Source organism: Triticum dicoccoides, chromosome 5B, assembly GCF_002162155.2.
Source record: "Triticum dicoccoides isolate Atlit2015 ecotype Zavitan chromosome 5B, WEW_v2.0, whole genome shotgun sequence".
Taxonomy (NCBI): domain Eukaryota; kingdom Viridiplantae; phylum Streptophyta; class Magnoliopsida; order Poales; family Poaceae; genus Triticum; species Triticum dicoccoides.
This window is the reverse complement of record NC_041389.1, coordinates 271090620-271111515: the sequence shown is the minus strand read 5'-3', so window position 1 is coordinate 271111515 and position 20896 is coordinate 271090620. Positions and strand designations below refer to the sequence as shown.

Here is a 20896-nt window from a genome sequence, read left to right as displayed (position 1 = left end):
TCATGATAACCTTGCAGATATTTTCATGAATCCCTTGGATAAAGCAAGATTTCACGAGTTAAGGCATGAGTTAAATATCATGGATTTGAGCAATGTGGCTTGAACCTTTGCACACCCCACCATACTCATCTTGATGTCTTGTTTAGGTGTAGGCATGGACATAGGGGGAGTGTTATTCTCTCAATGAACTCTACCTCCCCCCATTATGCATAAATTGATCAACTCTTTCACATTAGCCATTTTTTATGGTACTTGTGCTTCAAAGACGAGTTCTGGTCATGGGCCCAAGGATTATTCTTCCCGGTGCCATACCAATTGACTCAAACATAGGTGTCTCCCGCCACCGCCCTCTCCTCTTGAGAGGTTTTGGTTCGTGTTTGGTCCTCTTTGTCTTTTTCGCCTTCTTTTTGGCCTTGGGTGTGTTTTAGTTGCTTCATTTGTGCTCTTTTGCGTGTCCAGTTGCTCGAAGTGTGCATTACAAAGGTCGTGTTTTTTTATCTTTTCGAAACTTGCACTTTCTTGGGTGTACGGTACTACCGCTTCCAGCACAGCAGTGATTTTTTCCTGCCGCTGGAAGAGCGGTACTACCGCCTTGTGTGTGGTACTTTCGCCCAGGTGGTACTACCGTGATGACTCGCGATACTACCGCGTTGTCGAGAGCGCGTGGGGGTTAAGAGCGGGCAGGGGAGTTCCAACTCCCCCATACCCATTCATCTCTTCCCCTCACTTCGTCTCTCTCTCTCTCCTGCCCAAGAACAGCATAGGAGGACCTCACCGGATCTCCGTCTCTGGCCGCTCTCCTTGCATTCCGACTGGTGGGATCGATCCCCACCTCACTCTCTTGCCATGGAACCCGGTATCTCCCTTAGTCCCTCTCTCTTTTCCCCATTGTTGTGCTTCTAGGTTTTGGGAGATGCTTGTGTAGTTCTTGTGATCTTTAGCTAAATCTTTGCAAGAGGAGATTGTTGGAGAGTGCTAGTGCAGTAGATATGCTATTTGGTGTGATGCAACAGTGTAGTTTTTGATCAACGGTAGTACCGACCTTCATTTACGAATGTTTCTAGATCTATTCTTGTCGTTCTTGCGAGATGTTGTTCCGTGCGGTACTACTGCCCCCTCGTGCGAGAACCGCCTCGTACGATACTACCGCTCCGCTAGAGCGGTTCTACCGCCCGGCGCGCGGAAGTAAAATTTTACTTCCGCTCCAGGCGTGGTACTACCGTGCCAACCCGGCGCAGTACTACCGTGGCTAGAGCGGATGTAAAGTTTTACGTCTATATCCTGGCCCGGTACTACTATTGAGTTAAAAATTACTCTGTTTGTCCACTCAATCTCATTTCTACTTGTTTCGTTTGGTTTTGGCCTTGGTCTTTGCAATAATCCTTCTCGTTTTTCTCGTGTGTTTGTGTTGTGTGTCATAGGTGGTGGCTTCGGTTCCAATGTCCAGTGCTCGAATCCCAGCCGTGACACGAGCTCCAAGCTGCTTCGCAACCAAGAAGCTCCTGAGGGGTCCAGTGCCCCACAACGCAGTCAAGACCACAGCTACCAAGATCAAGGAGCCAAATGTTGGCATGGATGAAATGCCTCAAGCAGAGTTTCTGAATCGAAGGAAGCTCAACCCCTACGTCAACCCTAGGGAGATCACAAAGGGAAATGACCTGTTCTAGACCAAGCAACAAAATCTGATCTTCTTAGATGTGATCGAGGCCAAGCATAACACCTATGTTCCAGTTCAGTGGATTGACATGGACCATCTGAATAAGAACCGGGCATATTTTGGAGAGACTCTGGATTTGGTGGAGCAGTTTGGCATTGAGGGGGTCATTACTTTCCACCTTGACTTTGACTCGGAGCTGGTGGCTCAGTTCTTTGCTTCTGTCCACTTCCACACGGATGAGAAGCAGACCATGACTTGGATGACAAATGGGAAGAGGACGACTGCTGAGTGGAAGGAGTTCATGGAGCTATTGCATGTTCGTGATGAGGGGCTTGATGTTGATAACCCACAAGTATAGGGGATCGCAACAGTTTTCGAGGGTAGAGTATTCAACCCAAATTTATTGATTCGACACAAGGGGAGCCAAAGAATATTCTCAAGTATTAGCAGTTGAGTTGTCAATTCAACCACACCTGGAAGACCTAACATCTGCAGCAAAATATTTAGTAGCAAAGTAGTATGGAAGTAACAGTAACGGTGGCAAAAGTAACAGTAGCAGTTTTGTAGTGATCGTAACAGTGGTAACAGAGAAGTAACTAAGCAAAGATCAATATGTGAAAAGCTCGTAGGCAATGGATCAACGATGGATAATTATGTCGGATGTGATTCCTCATGCAACAGTTATAACATAGGGTGACACGGAACTAGCTCCATTTCATCAATGTAATGTAGGCATGTATTCCGAATATAGTCATACGTGCTTATAGAAAAGAACTTGCATGACATCTTTTGTCCTACCCTCCCGTGGAAGCGGGGTCCTATTGGAAACTAAGGGATATTAAGACCTCCTTTTCATAGAGTACTGAACCAAAGCATTAACACTTAGTGAATACATGAACTCCTCAAACTACGGTCATCACCGGGAGTGGTCCCGATTATTGTCACTTCGGGGTTGCCAGATCATAACACATAGTAGGTGACTATTGACTTGCAAGATAGGATCAAGAACTCACATATATTCATGAAAACATAATAGGTTCAGATCTAAAATCATGGCACTCGGGCCCTAGTGACATACATTAAGCATAGCAAAGTCATAGCAACATCAATCTTAAAACATAATGGATACTAGGGATCAAACCTAACAAAACTAACTCAATTACATGGTAAATCTCATCCAACTCATCACCGTCCAGCAAGCCTACGATGGGATTACTCACGCACGGAAGTGAACATCATGAAATTGGTGATGGAGGATGGTTGTTGATGATGATGATGGCGATGGATTCCCCTCTCCGGAGCCCCGAATGGACTCCAGATCAGCCCTCCCAAGGAAGATTAGGGCTTGGTGGTGGCTCCGTATCGTAAAACGTGATGAATCCTTCTCTCTAGGTTTTTTTCTCCCTGAAAGTGAATATATGAAGTTGGGGTTGAGGTCGGTGGAGTCCCAGGGGGGCCACGAGGCAGGGGCGTGCCCTACACCCTCGTGGATAGGGTGTGAGCCCCCTGATGTTGATTCTTCCGCCAGTATTTTTTATTAATTCCAAAAAGTTGCTCCGTGGATTTTCAGGTCATTCCGAGAACTTTTATTTTTGCACAAAAATAACACCATGGCAGTTCTACTGAAAACATTGTCAATCCGGGTTAGTTCCATTCAAATCATGCAAGTTAGAGTCCAAAACAAGGGCAAAGGTGTTTGGAAAAGTAGATACGTTGGAGACATATCAGATGTGCCCGTTGGTGCCCGCCCACATGCCAACCCCGAGCCTTCCAACAAGAACAAGCTTCAACCCTTTCTTGTTGAGAAGACCCTCCCCAGTGGTAAGAAGTCTTTTGTGCTGAACCCATTTCTTGACATCATGCATTGGATCTTCCACAACTCTCTGTTTCCTCGCATAGGCAACAAGGACAAGGTGCACTCCTATCTCGTGGACATGATGCTCATGTGTGAGGCAGGCAGTCGTCAACTACTTGAACCACTTGATATCTCTCACATCATGTGGAGTGAGTTTCAGTTTGTTGTGTTCCACCATAAGGTGCCCATCTATGGACCTTACTTGTTCCTCTTGATCTCGAAGACTTGGGAGAAGCTCTTTCTGGGCGAAGAGTTTCTTGCTCCCAACTGGATTCGCCATGAGCCCATTAAGCTGTGCCAGAAGAACAAGTGGGCTAACACCACTACCCGGGCTGAGGCCGAAGCTTCTCGCATGGACGTTGATGAGGATGAGTTTGAGCAACAGGATGCTGAGGACAATTCTGTGGGGTATTCACCTCCATCTACTGAGCCATCTTGGGCTAAGAAGCTCAAGGCCAAGATGAAGGCTATGTTCTGCATGCAGGCCAAGGGATAGTATAAGGCCCACATTGCTTAAAAGGAGAGTCGCCAGCGTGACAAGAGGATCTTAAGGAAGCTTGGCGAGGACATCATGAGCGGGTCAGAGAAGAACATCACTCCTAAGGCTACCTGGATGGCGAAGCAGGGCTATCAGTGGATTGAGTCGGATGGGGAGTCACTGAGACAGCTGAGGAGCTTGATGGGTGATCGCGTCAGTGGGAGCTACCACCTGTGTCGTAGGTGTCCTCTCTGTCTTTTTGGTGTCTCGATGCCAAAGGGGAATAGAGTGTAGGATTTGCAAGTCTTGTGTCATGTTGCTTTCGTTTTGTTGAACCTTCATCGCTTTGGTTTGTTGGTTTGTGTTGGTGTGCGTGTGAGACCAGGAGACCTATGATATCATATGGTGTGAGACATATGCCCTCAAGCTTATCTTATCTTTTGTCTACTATGTTAGTAGATTGTGAGCTTATGCTATCTTGTGCCCTTTACTTCATGCTCACTTACTTTACCTTGCCTCAATGCTTATTGTCACTTATATTATTGCCAGTTTTGCCTTGTCTATAAAATATAGGAGGAGTGTTGATCCTAGTATGTGTGCCATGCAGTCCAAAGCATATCTATAGAGTGCACACATCTAGGGGGAGCCTGTCTATATTTTATAGATGTTGGATTTGCTTATGTTCCGTTTATATCCTTATGTGCAAATCCCGTATTGTCATCAATCCACCAAAAGGGGGGAGATTGTAAGGGCATATTTCTCCATATGTGGTTTTGGTGATTGATGATAGTGCATTTGCGGACTAATCGTGTGCATTGAGAATTTCAGATATCTCATGTGTAGGCACAAGATGATTCGGTGCCCCTCGGAGCCTATCGAAGACGGCGGTTTTCTTTGTTTCTTTTCGGTGGATTTGAGTCGTAGGAAAGTCGTACTATTAAGAGGGGTCCGCTTCGGAAAGGTTAGGGTGGAATCAACACGTACACATCTGTTCCTTTGCACCACCTTTCCTTCGCTTCATTGGAGCACCATCTGTTTCTCCTTGTCGCGAGATGAAAGTCTCCAAGTGCTATAGGTTCTGTGGCATGCGGTAGTACTGCTCAAGGGAGCAGTAGTACCGCAGGGGCCTGCGGTAGTACTGCCATGGCTTGCGGTAGTACCGCTCCTCGCGAGCGGTAGTACTGCTGTCTCTAGTCCAGAACGTTGGTGCACGCGGAAGTAGGCGCGGAAGAATTTTTTACTTCCGCCCCTACGTGGTAGTACCACTCCCTGTGAACGGTAGTATCATGCCGGATTTTCGCACGTCCCAAACTCAGCAGAAGTAGTCATGGACAAAATTTATTTAGTCCATGCGTTTTCCCAGCCTAGTTGAGCCCTGCCTTGCGGTAGTACCGCAGGGGCGCGCGGTAGTACCGCTCGTTGCTATATGCAACAGGGCCTCGTCTGGTCACTGCCATGTGAGCGGTAGTACCGCAACATCAAGCGGTGGTACCGCAACCCCTTGCGGTAGTACCGCGAGCGTGTGTGGTAGTACCGCGTGTCGCGGTCTGAGTAGGTGGGTAACGGTTGGATATTTTCCCCACTATATAAAGGGGGTCTTCTTCCCCAAGAAGACTACCTCTTCCCTCCCCAAGCTCCATTTTCACCCGGTCTCTCTCCCGAGCCTATCAAACTTGTTGATTTTCTAGGGATTGGTTGAGAAGGCCCGATCTACACTTCCACCAAGAGAAATTTGATTCCCCCCACTAATCCCTTGCGGATCTTGTTACTCTTGGATGTTTGAGCACCCTAGACGGTTGAGGTCACCGCGGAGCCATATTCCATTGTGGTGAATGCTACCTCTTGAGCTTGCGTTGGTTTTTACCTTGAAGAGGAAAGGGTGATGCAGCAAAATAGCGTAAGTATTTCCCTCAGTTTTGAGAACCAAGGTATCAATCTAGTAGGAGACAACGCGCAAGCCACCGAATACCTGCACAAACAAACACCAGCCTTGCACCCAACGCGATAAAGGGGTTGTCAATCCCTTCACGGTTATTTGCAACGTGAGATCTGATAGAGATGGATAAATGGTAAAGTAATATTTTTGGTATTTTTGGTTTATGGAATGGAAAGTAAAAGATTGCAAAAGAAAGTAAATAGAAAACTAGAATTGTAGATCAGAAACTTATATGATGGAAAATAGACCCGGGGGCCATAGGTTTCACTAGAGGCTTATCTCAAGATGGAAAATATTACGGTGGGTGAACAAATTACTGCCGAGCAATTGATAGAAAAACGCAAAGTTATGACGATATCTAAGGCAATGATCGTGAATATAGGCAGCTCGTCTGTGTCAAGTAGACTGAAACGATTATGCATCTACTACTATTACTCCACACATCGACCGCTATCCAGCATGCATCCAGAGTATTAAGTTCATAAAGAACGGAGTAACGCCTTAAGCAAGATGACAAGATGTAGAGGAATCAACTCAAGCAATATGATGAAAATCCCATATTTTTATCCTCGATGGCAACAATACAATACGTGTCGGTTCCCCTTCTGTCACTAGGATCGAGCACCGCAAGATTGAACCCAAAGCTAAGCACTTCTCCCATTGCAAGAAAAACCAATCTAGTTGGCCAAACCAAATCGACAGTTCGAAGAGACTTGCAAAGATATAAAATCGTGCATATAAGAATTCAGTGGAGATTCAAATAATATTCATAGATAAGCTGATCATAAATCCACAATTCATCGGATCTCGACAAACACACCACAAAGAGTATTACATCGAATAGATCTTCAAGAACATCGAGGAAAACTTTGTATTGAGAATCAAAGAGAGAGAAGAATCCATCTAGCTACTAGCTAGATGGACCCGTAGGTCTGTGGTAAACTACTCATGCCTCATCGGAGAGGCAATAGTGTTGATGTAGAAGCCCTCCGTGATCGAATCCCCCTCCGGCAGGATGCCGAAAAAGGTCCCTAGATGGGATCTCACGGGTACAGAAGGTTGAGGCGGTGGAAAAGTGGTTTCGTGGCTCCCCTGGAAGTTTTTGGGGTATAAGAGTATATATAGGAGGAATATCTAGGTCAAGAGGCCACCAAGGGCCCCACAAGGTTGGGGGGCGCGCCCTCCACCATTGTGGCCGCCTTGTGGCTCTTCTGACTTGCACTCCAAGTCTCCTGGGTGTCTTCTGGTCCAAGAAGAATCATCGCGAAAGTTTTATTCCGTTTGGACTCCGTTTGGTATTCCTTTTCTGCGAAACTCTAAAACTAGGAAAAACCAGAAACTGGCACTGGACTCTAGGTTAATAGGTTAGTCCCAAAATTCATATAAAACGGCATATTAATGCATATAAACTTTGTTCAAGAATTCATAACTTGCCGATTAATCCCTACTCGTAGGGTCACCAAGTAGCCTATAAACCGATAAATCGTCCGATTAATTGATTAAATGGCCGATTAACTTGCCGATTAGCCGATTAATCCCCTACTCACCAGCCAACCAAGCAGCTACCAGTTAACGATTTCCTCAACAATGCATATAAAACATTCAAAACAGATAATATAATAGCATGGAACAATCAAAAATTATAGATACGTTGGAGACGTATCTGTGAAGCTTCATGGTGTCGTTGGGAGCCTCCGATTAAGTTGTGGAGATTGCCCCAACCTTCTTTGTAAAGGTTCGGTCGTCGCCTCCAAGGGCACCAATAGTGGAATCACGGCATCTCGTATTGTGTGAGGGTGTGTGGAGAATACGGTGGCCCTAGTGGTTTCTTGGGAAGCATTGTGCCTCCACACCATCCAACGAAAACGTACTTCCTCCAAAGGGAAGAAACTCAAATAATATTCAAGGATAGGTCTGATCATAAATTCACAATTCATCAAATCCCAACAAACACACCGCAAAGTCATTACATCAAATAGATCTCCAAGAACACCGAGGAGAACATTATATTGAATGTCAAAAGGAGAGAAAAAAGCCATCTAGATACTAACTATAGACCCATAGTTCCGTGGTAAACTACTCACGCATCATCGGAGGGAAAAGCAAGGATGGTGAAGAGTCCCCTCCGTGATCGAGTACCCCTCTGGCAGAGTGCCGGAAAAGGCCTCTAGATGGGATCTCGTTGTTCTGGAACTTGTGGCGGCAGAAAAAGTATTTCTTGGACTCCTCTATTGGTTTCACTACTTTAGAGAATTTATAGAGGCGTAGCTAGGTCAAACAAAGCCTCGTGGGCCCCACCACCCATCAGGGCGCGCCCTGGTGGGTTGTGGGCCCATGCTCCCATGTCTGGTGTTCTCCCGATACTTCTAGTGTCTCTTTTGTCTAGGAAAAAAATTCAAAAAGTTCCGTGATATTTAGACTTCGTTCCATACTCTGCGAAACCAAAAATAAGCAAAAAAAAAAAAGCAGCAACTGGCATTGGGCACAAAGTTAATATATTAGTCCAAAAAGAGTTAATTACACCTGCAGTACAAGAACTTGTAGTGAACTAACGGAATCATACATAAACTAGAAAACCCCATAAAAGTGATACACCCCGCAAAAAAAAACTTATGTAATAGCACATTTTGATACAATTTCCGTTAACCTTAACGGTGCACTGTCCTGTCGCTGTTAAACTGCATGTATGTGCGCCTTAGATCTCCCCTCTGCCTTGTTAGGTCCCACTTGTCAGTTTCACTGGCAAATAAAATAGACGCAAAATAATACGCACTGCCAAGATTCGAACCAGAGACCCAAACAAAATGCGGGAAGGGGCATGATGAGTTCCTGACCAATACAACACCCAAGCTTCCGTGTCAGACCTGAGGCATAGTTGTTTTTCTACGTGCTAGCGTGTGAGGACAGACGGCCTTTTTCAGCTGTTTTCCTTTTTCTGTATGTGTGTGTTTTTGTTTCGGTTTCTTTCTTTTTATCTTTTATCAGAATGTGGTTTTCAGTTTTTTTTTAAAAAAAACTGCAAGTTTCATTTTTTATATAGGTCAGCATACGGTGTGCTTATTGAAATATACGGTGAAAAAAATTTCCGAATACAACCGGACTATTTAGTATATGATGAACATTTTGTAAGTAAACACGGACATATTGTATAAATACACACGGAATATTATTGTATAATATATGATGAACATTTTTGTTATACTTGAACATTTTTCAATATACGATGAACTATTGAGGCTTAGAAACCCCCGTACTACTACGCTGCCAAGCAGCTCGGAACCCCCGCTGGTACGGTGCCTTACATCATCGACGTTAACACGCGGGCGTTCTTCTTGAGTATTCTTCGCCGCAGTTCGTCCGTGCGCGGACAGCGCACGAGGAGCAGATGGGTGCCCGCACGCTGTCCACTACAATGCCTAGAGCGGCGGAGCCAGGGTACGACGTGGACAGGAAGATGCTCGACAGACGGCCACGCAGTAGTCCTACACCCAGACCTGTGAAGCTGCTTGGCAGCGTAGTAGTACGGGGGCTCAATAGTTCATCGTATATTGAAAAATGTTCAAGTATAACAAAAATGTTCATCATATATTATACAATAATATTCCGTGTGTATTTATACAATAATGTCCGTGTTTACTTACAAAATGTTTGTCATATACTAAATAGTTCGGTGTGTATTCGGAAAAAAAAATCACCGTATATTTAAAAAAGCACACCGTATGCTGACCTATATAAAAAATGAAACTTGCAGTTTTTTTGAAAAAAAAACTGAAAACCACATTCTGATAAAAGATAAAAAGAAAAAGAAACCGAAACAAAAACACACACATACAGAAAAAGGAAAACAGCTGAAAAGGTCATCTGTCCTCACACGCTAGCACGTAGAAAAATAACTATGCCTCAGGTCTAACACGGAAGCTTGGGTGTTGTATTGGTCAGGAACTCATCATGCCCCTTCCCACATTTTGTTTGGGTCTCTGGTTCGAATCTTGGCAGTGCGTATTATTTTGCGTCTATTTTATTTCCAGTGAAACTGACAAGTGGGACCAAACAAGGCAGAGGGGAGATCGAAGGCGCACGTACACGCAGTTTAACAACGACAGGACAGTGCACCGTTAAGGTTAACGGAAATTGTATCAAAATGTGCTGTTACATAAGTTAGTGTATGACTTTTATGGGGTTTTCTAGTTTATGTATGATTCCGTTAGTTCACTACAAGTTCTTGTACTGCAGGTGTAATTAACTCTTTTATCTGTTTATCCAACTAACGATTGGGACCCAACAGGGCTGAGGGAAGCTCCAAGGCGCACGAGCACGTAGTTAACAGTGCACCATTAGTTTAAACAGAAATTGTATCGAAATGTGCTGTTAGATAAGCTAATGTATCATTTTTCTGGGGGGTTTTAGTTTATGTATGATTTTGTTAGTTCACTGCAAGTTTTTGTACTGCAGGTGTAATTAACTCGTCCAAAAAACGATATATAAATAATTGTAAGTGTATACAAAATATTCAAAATTGATAATATAGCATGGATCAATAAAAAAAGTATTCTAATCTACTGAAATATAAAGAAGGCTTTCTTATTACTAGTTAAGTACAGTACAAAGGCGGTCAAGGAGACTAGACTATTACGTGCTGGTTAGTTATAAGAACATTATTTAATTCATTAGGGAAAATTCTGAATGTTCAGAATTTCAGATAAGATGGATACACCTATTTGCTTTCTGTTTCTGTCATAACCATTTTTAAATTACAACAGCTGAGCATCATATCAAATACATGCGGATTCATATCATACAGAAACGCATAGTTGCATATCATGCAAATATTTGACAGTTTGACACCAACAAAGACCATCTGCATGTTCAGAGTTCAGATAAGCAGAAAAACAAATGTATCACATAGCAGGCTAGCATTGCATGATAGTACTAACTAACCAGATACTACCAATACCCGCACGGCGGCACGCCGCACCTCGTTGATACCGAACAATGTTTGAATGATACATTTATTATCATTATGAGTGCTACAAATAAAAAGGATACACTGCCATTTCTTTCCACCAAGACTAAACACCGGACCTAAAACTTTTACAAAGGTCTCCCCACGCTATCAACATGTCCATCAATAGTTGAGCCTACAAAAAAAAGAGGCAAAAACATCGCCCGACAGCAAATAAGATATCAAATAAACAATCCATGATGAATGAAAACCATGGAAATAAATAATGGACACGAGTTGCGAGCCAACAAGGGACGGATGCAATGCTCACTGGATATGTTCTACTATGCCATGTGTGTTGCCTGATATGAGGTTGAGAATCACCAAGATTACGTGATGTCACTCAATATGTTAGTACTAACATTGGTCTATAAACACATGAATGCAAACACAGATACAGCCATTCCTCGAACTGGACATCACCCAGCAACGGTTTCAACATCAGTTTCCGATACATAAGGTAGGCTACGTATTCATATTAAACTGACACAAAACAGTTACAGAATATGCGAGCAGAGCTAAGCCTGATAACCTGTAATACAAAATAGTACCCAAAAAGTAGTAGAGGATTGAGTGCACACAACGGCTCCACGTGATCTGCAACTAACCAGAAACAACAAAACCTATTAACAAAGAATAGAAAAGGTAATGTACACTATAGGTGTTTTTTTTCCTAAAAGCAATGTGTGGATACCTCATATGGATTTAGTCCATTTGGCTCCCCGCTCTAGCTGCAAGCATCTCACCTATTCTTGTAAAAACTTCGCCTCGTCTTCGAGGAATGAGAGTTCTTGACCAGCATCAATTAATTATCTAATTCACAAAAAAAAATCAATTAATCATCTAAAGCTGCAGCTTATGTTTTATACCTGTTTAAAACTAACAGAACAAAATAGCATAAGTAGTGTGAGACCAAAAAGAGAAAATAATACCTCCTAGTGTGCTAATTAATACTATCTGACCCTTAAGCTTGTTAGCCTGAAATCTTAGCGAAGAAAACTAAATACAATTCATCTACCTCTCTCCAGTAGCATATGAATATTTCTTTCATTGATGCTAATGGCAAATGCATCTATTCTACAACACCATATAAACAGGATTAGAAAGATTTCAGCAGATAAACATTCGGAAAGGAGCCAGAAATTAATGGATGTGTTGCAAAACTGATTTTTATTTAGAGTGCACATAAATCGGCAAAAATATGACAGCAGTTTGCTTATCCAATGCCCACAGGGGCTTTTTTCTGTTCTTTCCTTGCCACCAATTAGGATACTCACATCACTTTTACATTGATAATAGAGGCAGTAGTGGATGGAGAAACATAAATTCAGTTTGGTCGTACGCAAACATCAAATTTCATCTTGGGAAAACTATAGAACAAAGAAATATATCCTATCATGCTCTATAAGCGATAGTTACATATATAGAATAATATATGTCTAATTTAGAAAAAGAACCTTGCTTGCACACATAAGTACCAATACTACTTGTACTTGATCCACGTTCTCCCGGCTGCTTGCACGCATGAAACTGCAGCAAACATGAAAGAAGAAAAGAACCAAGAGAGAAGAGGTGAACCTCCTTCATGTAGAGGTTCCAAATACCCAGGTCATGCTCCAGCGCCGCCCGTTCCTTCCATCCTGGCAGTCAATCCACGGATGCTTCATGTGCAACAGCAACCGCACAACCATGTACCAATGACTGTCGCCGAAGAGTATCAGGCCACCACTCAAAAGATGAGCTCGAGCTAGGCCCGCCATCCATTGCATGGGAACGCAGTTCATCTAAAAGGAGACAAAAAATCATCATCTTCATAGGAGAGGCAGACGACGACCGACGCAGGGGCAGCAAGCACCTGTCACAGGGATCTCCCGTCGACCACCTGCGCTTGCGCCGCCGTAGCAAGTAGCAATCGGATCCGCCCAACGGTCCGACCATGGCCAGCCGATGAGGGCGCATGGTGTGACGAAGGCTTCTAGAGTCTATCCCGTTCTTGCTCCCGACAATCCACCGCTGGTGGGGGTGGTGGCCTGGTCGATGTGGTATGGGGTGGGAAGTAGATCGAGCAGGCAGAGCGCAAAGAATTGGGGAAGATGGAGGGGCAACGGAGGCTGTAGTTAATGGTCTCGATGGAGGGACAAGACCCTTTTATAGGTGCATACGGCCGTGGAAGATCTAACGGGAGCGTTCGAGAGGGCACGGTCAAGGGCGGCGGCGAGGCATCTAGGCGATCGAATCGACACGTGCGCAGACCAAAGACCAATGGAAGCCCACGGAAGCACCGATCCACGGAGGAAACGAAATGGCCCACGGAAGCACCGATCCACAGAGGAAACGGACTGGCCCACGTAGAGCAAAAAACTTAGACGAAACAACGCAACACGTACGCATGTTCAAAATATTTCAAACGAAAACCTAAAGACACCACATGTTTGTACACGGTCATTTCCAAAAAAATACACATGCCCTGAACCGGATTACCAAGGGGTCATTTTCAGCCAAATGGTGAAACCTGGTAGCGAAAACATCCCCGGAAATAGGGGCTTGGGTATGCGTAAACAGGTGAACAAATGTATCATACATAATGCTATCACAGCAAGACTGTACTAGTAAATAGGGGGAGAAAACATACCATGCTTCTGGATTCAAATCATCAGCATTCGTGTGGGCCTTGCGTCTGGGGAAGCCAGCATGGTGCAGAGGTCGCCGCTGCATTTGGTGGCCGTGGGGGAATCGAGGCACCTGGTCCGGGCTGGTGTGGTGGCGGGACGAGGAACATTCGTGTACCACAAACAGCCTTGCGTCTGAGGAGCCAGCATGGTGCAGAGGCCGCCGCTGCAGTTGGTGGCCGTTGGGGAATCTAGGCACCTGGTCCGGGCTAGCATGGTGGCGGGACGAGGTGTGGCGCTAGCGGCGGGACGAGCTGCGGCATCAACGGCGGAACGAATTTGAGGCAGCGACGGCGGGATGACCTGAGGCACCGGCGCACGCGTCCTTTTGACTGCTGACCCATCTTGTTGATGCGGCGTCGGCGGCTGTTCTAGAGTTGGGGGGAGGGGCGGTTGGGGAAGCTAGAGGCTTTAAAGCTTGGATTTGGCGCGCACGAAGCGATTTGGAGCGAGGCAAGGATGGATTTCTCGCGCCGAGGTGGAAGGTGAAGCGAACGAGGGAAGGGAGATGCAGGGGATCGGAAGCGGCATCGCTAGCGCTCGCATCGGGCTGCAAGCGGGCGAAAGGTTGACTAGTAACATACGAAAGTACTAATGTGAGCCCGAGATCACAGGGTCCCGGAATCTGTACCACTTGTGGATCTCGCGATGTGTGCTGGTGTCAGGGTGGGCCTAGATGTTTTCCAGGATTATTTTGTTGTAATAAGCCCCTTGGCCTGAGAACGGGCCTTGAGCAAAAGAAGGAAAATGAGCTGAGAAATAAGCTACATGAGAGGCAACAGTTCAACTATGGGGGCAGCTCAAGGGATGCTGGGAGGGAGAGAAGGTCTGCGAATGGGGAGTACTACAGGGGAGGCCATAGAGGTGATGGTATGACCCGATCGGGGCAGGGAGAAGAGCTGGGCAAAACAAGAACCAAGGGCTACTATATCAGAAAACCAAGGCAGGAGTATAGAGAGGTGCAACATGACAAGCACCAACCAAGATATGAACATGGTGGACGCAAGAGGGGGCCAAAGCAATATTGGGTGGCAAAGGACGACCCGGATAGGCAGATTTCACATGATGGCTTTATCCGTGATACGAGGCAGAAAACGACCTCTGTGTTCGGCCGTATTTCCGAGACCAATGATAGATCGGCGGACCCCATGTCGGGGGGCCGCCGGACGCCATGAATCTCTTGGCCTGGAACTGTCCAAGATTGGGGTTGGACTCGACAGTTGGCGAATTAAGAGACCTGATACGGTCCTACAACCCGGCGGTGGTTTTTCTTTGTGAGAAGAAGAAAACGGCGAGAGCAATGGAGCGACTACAGTGGAGCATGGGATTTAATCGTGGTGTAGCAGTAGACTGTCAAGGGAGGAGTGGAGGTCTTGCTCTATGGTGGAGAGATCATCTTCAGGTTACCGTGCGTCCGTGGAGCCAGTACTTTATCGATGCAGAGGTGATGTGTGAGGGGAAAACTTGTAGGATCACTGGATTCTACGGGGAACCCCGAACAGAACTACGCAAGAAATCATGGGATGCTATTAGATTCCTGCGAGCTCAAGACGATCTGCCGTGGATTTGTTTGGGTGATTACAATGAAGCCTTGTTTCTTTCTGACCAGATTGGTGGTAACCCAAGACCCTTCTTGCAAATGGAAGATTTTCGTGACTGTCTTGCTGATTGTGGCCTGGCAGACTTGGGGTTCTCGGGCTATCATTATACTTGGGATAATAAGCGGGATGGTGTGGAAAATATTCAGGTTCGGTTAGATCGAGCCACATGCACTGATTCTTTCTTACGGATGTTCCCCTAGACAACAGTTGAACACATCATAACCGAAGAGTCTGACCACCAAGCTTTGTTGGTTCGGGCGCTGGAGATGGCTCCGCGTCGAGATGGGCCAAGTGATAGAGCTTTTAGATATGAGGAAGCTTGGACTCGCCATGAGGGCTATCAAGCTATGTTTGAAGAAGCGTGGGAGGTAGCAGGAACCGGGGACCAAGGTCTAGCTGTAGTGTGGCAACGACTCAGAGGCACGACGGGGGCGATGCAAAGGTGGGCGCGGGAAGTTTTTGGCTCGATCAGAAGGATGATTGCAAAGTTAAAAGGTTGAGTGAAGCTAAGGTGAGAGCTCTTTCGACTGGACACTCATTGGAGGTCCGCGAGATTGAAGCGCAGCTCAAGGAAATCTATACACATGAAGAAATTATGTATAAGCAGAGGTCAAGAGTAGACTGGTTGAGTGCAGGCGATGCGGTCAGAACACAAAATATTTTCAGAGCCGGGCTACTCATAGGAAAAGGAAAAACACGATCAAAGCTCTCCGGAGGGAGGATGGAACTAGATGTACAGTTGATGAACAGATGAGAGAAATGGCTGCCAGTTTCTACGAGGGGCTATTTACTTCGGATGGTTCGTCGGGGGCCAATGCTTTATTACAGAACATACATCAAGTGGTCTCTCCGGATATGAACGACGCGCTTACTGCTCTTATCACTGATGAAGAGATACATGCGGCTCTGTTCCAAATGGGGCCAATGAAGGCGCCCGCTCCGGACGGGCTTCCGGCTCTTTTCTACCAGCGGCACTGGCCGCAGGTCCGTGAGGATGTGTATTGAGCTGTGAGGGATTTCTTGGGTGGTGTGGCCACCCTGGAGGATTTTAACGATACCGTCATTTTCATGATTCCCAAGACCAACTCACCGGAGTTGTTGTCTCAGTTAAGACCAATTAGTTTGTGCAACGTGCTTTATAAGATTGCAACTGAAGTATTGGCAAATAGATTGAAAGGCATCCTCCCCATTCTTATCTCAGAGGAGCAAAGCGCGTTTGTATCGGGATGTCTCATCACTGACAATGTCCTTGTTGCGTATGAGTGTGTTCATGCAATACGGACTAGGAAAAGGAAGAAACCGTTGTGTGCAGTAAAACTGGACATGATGAAGGCGTATGATAGGGTTGAATGGGTGTTTTTGCAACAGATGTTAGAGCAGTTTGGTTTTGCACCACAGTGGATTACGATGATCATGAGGTGTGTCACCACTGCTAATTTTTCTGTCAAGATGAATGGTGCTTGTTCTAGGAGGTTTTCACCCTCTCGGGGACTACGGCACTGTTGAAGGTGCTCTCTCCATATCTCTTCCTCTTTTGTGTTGAGGGTTTCTCTGCACTGTTGAAGAAGGCACAAGAAGACGCTAAGATCAAAGGGGTGACGTTTGGGAGCACTGGCCCCCATGTAACTCACCTCCTTTTTGCGGACGACAGCATTGTGTTTTTGGAGGGATCGAGGGACAATATGGAGGCCTTAAAGGAGATTTTAAATAGTTATGAAGCGGCTTCAGGGCAACGTGTGAACTTACAGAAATCTTCGATCTTTTTTGGCAAGGGGTGCGGAGATGATACAAAGGTAGAGCTGAAGTGTGCACTTGGGATTGATTCAGAAGCTCTAAGTGAACGATATCTTGGGCTGCCAACACTGGTTGGTCGTTCTAAGGAGGGCACTTTCAAGTATGTCACGGAAAGTTCCAAGTCAAAAGTGGGTGGCTATAAGGGCCAAGGTTTGTCCAAAGCGGCGAAGGAGGTTTTGGTGAAATCCGGACTCCAAGTTGTACCTACTTTCACCATGAGTTGTTTTCAGCTCACTAAGAAAACGTGCCGGAATCTGACTTCGATCCCTTCGAAATTCTGGTGGGGTAAATCGAATGGTGAAAGGAAAGTACATTGGATCTCTTGGCAAAAAATGTGTGCTACAAAAAGAGTTGGGGGTCTCGGTTTTCGTGATCCTGAGGGCTTCAACCAAGCTTTGCTAGCAAACCAGGCGTGGAGGATTTTGCAAGAACCGAACTCGCTGTGCGCAAGGGTTCTCAAAGCTCGCTATTTTAAGGAGCAAACAATGATGACAGCCACATGCCCTTCCAACGCCTCCTACACCTTCTGCAGTGTGCTGTATGGGAGAGATCTTTTAAGGGAGGGAACAATATGGCGCATAGGAGATGGTTCAAAGGTGAATATACACCATGACAACTGGATTCTGAGGCAGGGAAGTTTGAAGCCACTGGGCCAATTCTTCATGCCCGGTGTGACAAGGGTGGCAGACTTGTTAACTCTAGATGGTCGTTCGTGGGATGCAGCAAAGGTGGATGCCATGTTCAGTCCGAGTGATGCGGCGGACATCAAACATATCGCTATTGGGGGTCCGGAGGAACAGGATTATATGGCCTGGAACTATACAAAAAATGGGTGCTTTACTGTTAAATCTGCATACCACCTGAGAAGGGCGATGGGAAGAACGAGGACCGGACAGCCGGAGTCCTCTAATACTATGACTGCGCACAAGGGGTTCATGGCGCTATGGGACACATGTGCACCGTCTAAAACAAGGATTCATATGTGACGTTTGATCAAAAATGGGTTGGCTGTGGGGTTTGAACTACATCGACGACGGATTCGCACTTGTTTTCGGCTTTTTAAAATTGTTTTCCCGAGTTTTTCGACGTTTCGGTTTTTCATCGGTCATTTTTAGCTTTTGGATGAAAAAATTCGCAAAAAGAAATTGCGCCAAAAAATGTGTTTCTTTTTTTTCTTTCACGAGCCACGATTTTGCTTTCGTCAGAGACACGGGTTTGCTTTCGCCAGAGTTCTGACTATGCCTCTCGGAAATGGGAAAAAAAATCTGTTTTTTCCTTCCGCGAGAGGCATGATTTTGCTTCTGCGAGAGGCACGGTTGTGCTTTCGTTAGAGTCACGACTGTGCTTCTAGGAAAGGAAAAAAACCTGTTTTTCTGTTTTTGTTCCTTCCGCGAGAGGCACAGGTGTCCTTTTGCGAGAGTCATGGTCGTGCCTCTGAGAAACGGAAAAAAATATGTTTTCTATTTTTTTCCTTTCGCGAGAGGCACGTTTTTTGCTTTAGCGTGAGATACAGTTGTGCTTTCGCGAGAGTCACGGCCGTGCCTCTCGAAAGCGAAAAAAACGTGTTTTTTATTTATTTTTCTTCCGTGAGAGGCATGGGTGTGCCTCTTTTGGAAAGGGAAAAACTGTGCTCCCAGGCCCAGCAGATGGCCAAGCACTACTACGACGATCATCATCGTGAGGCGGAGTTCGCGGTGGGTGACTGGGTGTGGCTGCGTCTTCTCCACCGCTCTACGCAGTCACTGGACCCGCGCGCGAAGCGCAAGCTCGGCCCTCGCTACGCCGGGCCCTTCCCTATCGTGGAGCGCATTGGGAAGGTGGCCTATCGTCTTCAGCTTCCAGCCCGCGCTCGCATCCACGACGTCTTTCATGTGGGGCTGCTCAAGCCCTTCCGTGGCGAGCCACCGGCGGCTCCTCCGGCGCTTCCGCCAACCGCCGATGGTCGCATTCTTCCAGAGCCGGCAAAGGTGTTGCAGGCACAGCTCCGTCGTGGCGTGTGGTTCGTCCTCGTTCAGTGGGCGGGCCTTCCGGAGGAGGAGGCTACTTGGGAGCATCGCGAGGAATTCCGCCAACACTATCCAAACTTTAAGCTCGAGGACGAGTTGTTTGCGCGGGCGGGGAGAGATGTTATGACTGGTTTGGTCTATACTAGGAAGAGGCCCACCGGGCATTAGTATTAGGGGCTTGGCCCACAAGTTATCTTAGGCTAAAGTTATAAATACTAGTTGTAAGACATCGTTTGAGATCAAGCACTAAAGATATTATAATCTTCTGTTGCCCGGCTCCCGAAGGAGCCGGAACCCTAGCCGCCGCCGCCCCAAGCCCTAGCTCCAGCCCTCGTCCCCCTCCTCCTTGCCCATACAACCTACGCCGGAGGCCTGGTAGGAACCCTAGTCCTACCAGTGGATATTCTAGATAGAGAAATACTCCCTCCGTACCTAAATATAAGTCTTTCTGGAGTTTCCAATATGAACCACATACGGAGCAAAATGAGTGAATCTACACTCTAGACTACGTCTATACACATCCGTATGTAGTCCATCTCTAGAAAAGACTTATATTTAGGAACGGAGGGAGTAGTTAGATAAATATGCCAAATACATTGGTTCTTTAGTTTAATAAAGAGAGCATTATTTTATCATCATCACTAAATCAATTACAATAGGTACAGTAATTTCAGATCTCCCATTAGGCACTCCTACAAATAGAGCATTTAGACACTTCCTGCTAACTGAAACATTGCAACAAAAAACAGTATCTTACCTGTTGTGCGGTGGAGAGTCTAGAAACATGAACCTGACTCAACCCATATAGCAGCACTCACGCTAGAATCCATATGCCATTCAGCCAGAATAAGGTTCTTGTCGAGCAGCAAATGTTAATCCACACACACTTCCAAACGTGGTAGTTTCAAAGTCCCTAAGACATGTACAGTAGAACCAATGGGCAGTGCAAGAACATGCCTTGTCAAGGGAAGTTCGAAAACAGAAGGACCCGGTCTCACCAAATGTACATCATCGTCCTCAACTTGATTCTTCAAGATACTGAAACCAACTGGATAATTTTCAACATATAATGCAAGCTCACCCTCCACTTTAGGGCAATCACCAAAACTGCTAATAGGTGAAAAATGAAATGCCAATCTGACTGATGAGGACACTGCCTTGCTGAAAGTCACCGATGTAATATTCAGAAAGCCACCTCTCAAAGAAATCAAACTGCTATTGGTTTTGTCAACATAATCATCATCCAACAGTAATGTGGCCTCAAATACCCTCCCGGGTACTTCAGGATCTTCATCTTCAAGCTTAATAAAAGATGATTCAGCTGGCACATCAATTTGAACGATCCAACACTCCGCATGAGCAGTCATAGGACGGCTTGGGCCTTCGAGAACAAGGCAATCCTGCATATATATTATAGAAACTTCAGCTGGAAATTCACCACAATCACGAAAAGAATATAATGACCTAATTTATGAATAGATAGCGTACAATGAAAACGGATTGTTTTTTTTCCTGTATGCTCGGACAACCAATTAGAGCATCTTTTGATAAACTGCTCCTTTTCTCCTTTCTTGGACTCATAGATAAGAGTACCACCTCGATCATCATAAAGAGCAATAGTCTTTATCAAGCTCAGGTTTGTGTGGATACAGAAAATTTCAAGAAGTATCTGGCCTGTAGAAAGAGGATATGATTCCGAGGAGATAAATTCCTGGAAGAAGCTAACCATATCTTCCTCAGTCGAACTCCCACTAGCACTCGAACTCCCACTAGCACTGATCCGTTCTTGCACCTCACCCAGATCTGGTTCATCTAAAGAAATCAAGGAAAAATCAGGAGTTTTATAGCGGCTCGGCTCTAGAACCATCTCCAATCCACGTCCAGAGGAGCTAACAGCA

General features: G+C 45.7%; 1 long non-coding RNA gene across 2 annotated transcripts; it reads right to left on the bottom strand.

The window, feature by feature from the left end:
• Positions 1-10717: 10717 nt before the first annotated feature.
• Positions 10718-20599, bottom strand: LOC119308376. 2 transcript variants are annotated; one of them, XR_005150068.1, is made up of 6 exons: positions 20487-20599; positions 19756-20398; positions 12507-12712; positions 11623-11741; positions 11461-11531; positions 10718-11064 (listed from the first exon to the last, which is right to left on the bottom strand). It is a non-coding gene; the product is annotated as an uncharacterized LOC119308376 (long non-coding RNA). The 2 variants fall into 2 exon arrangements; XR_005150069.1 differs by lacking the exons at positions 19756-20398; positions 20487-20599 and adding an exon at positions 12784-19470.
• Positions 20600-20896: the final 297 nt, after the last annotated feature.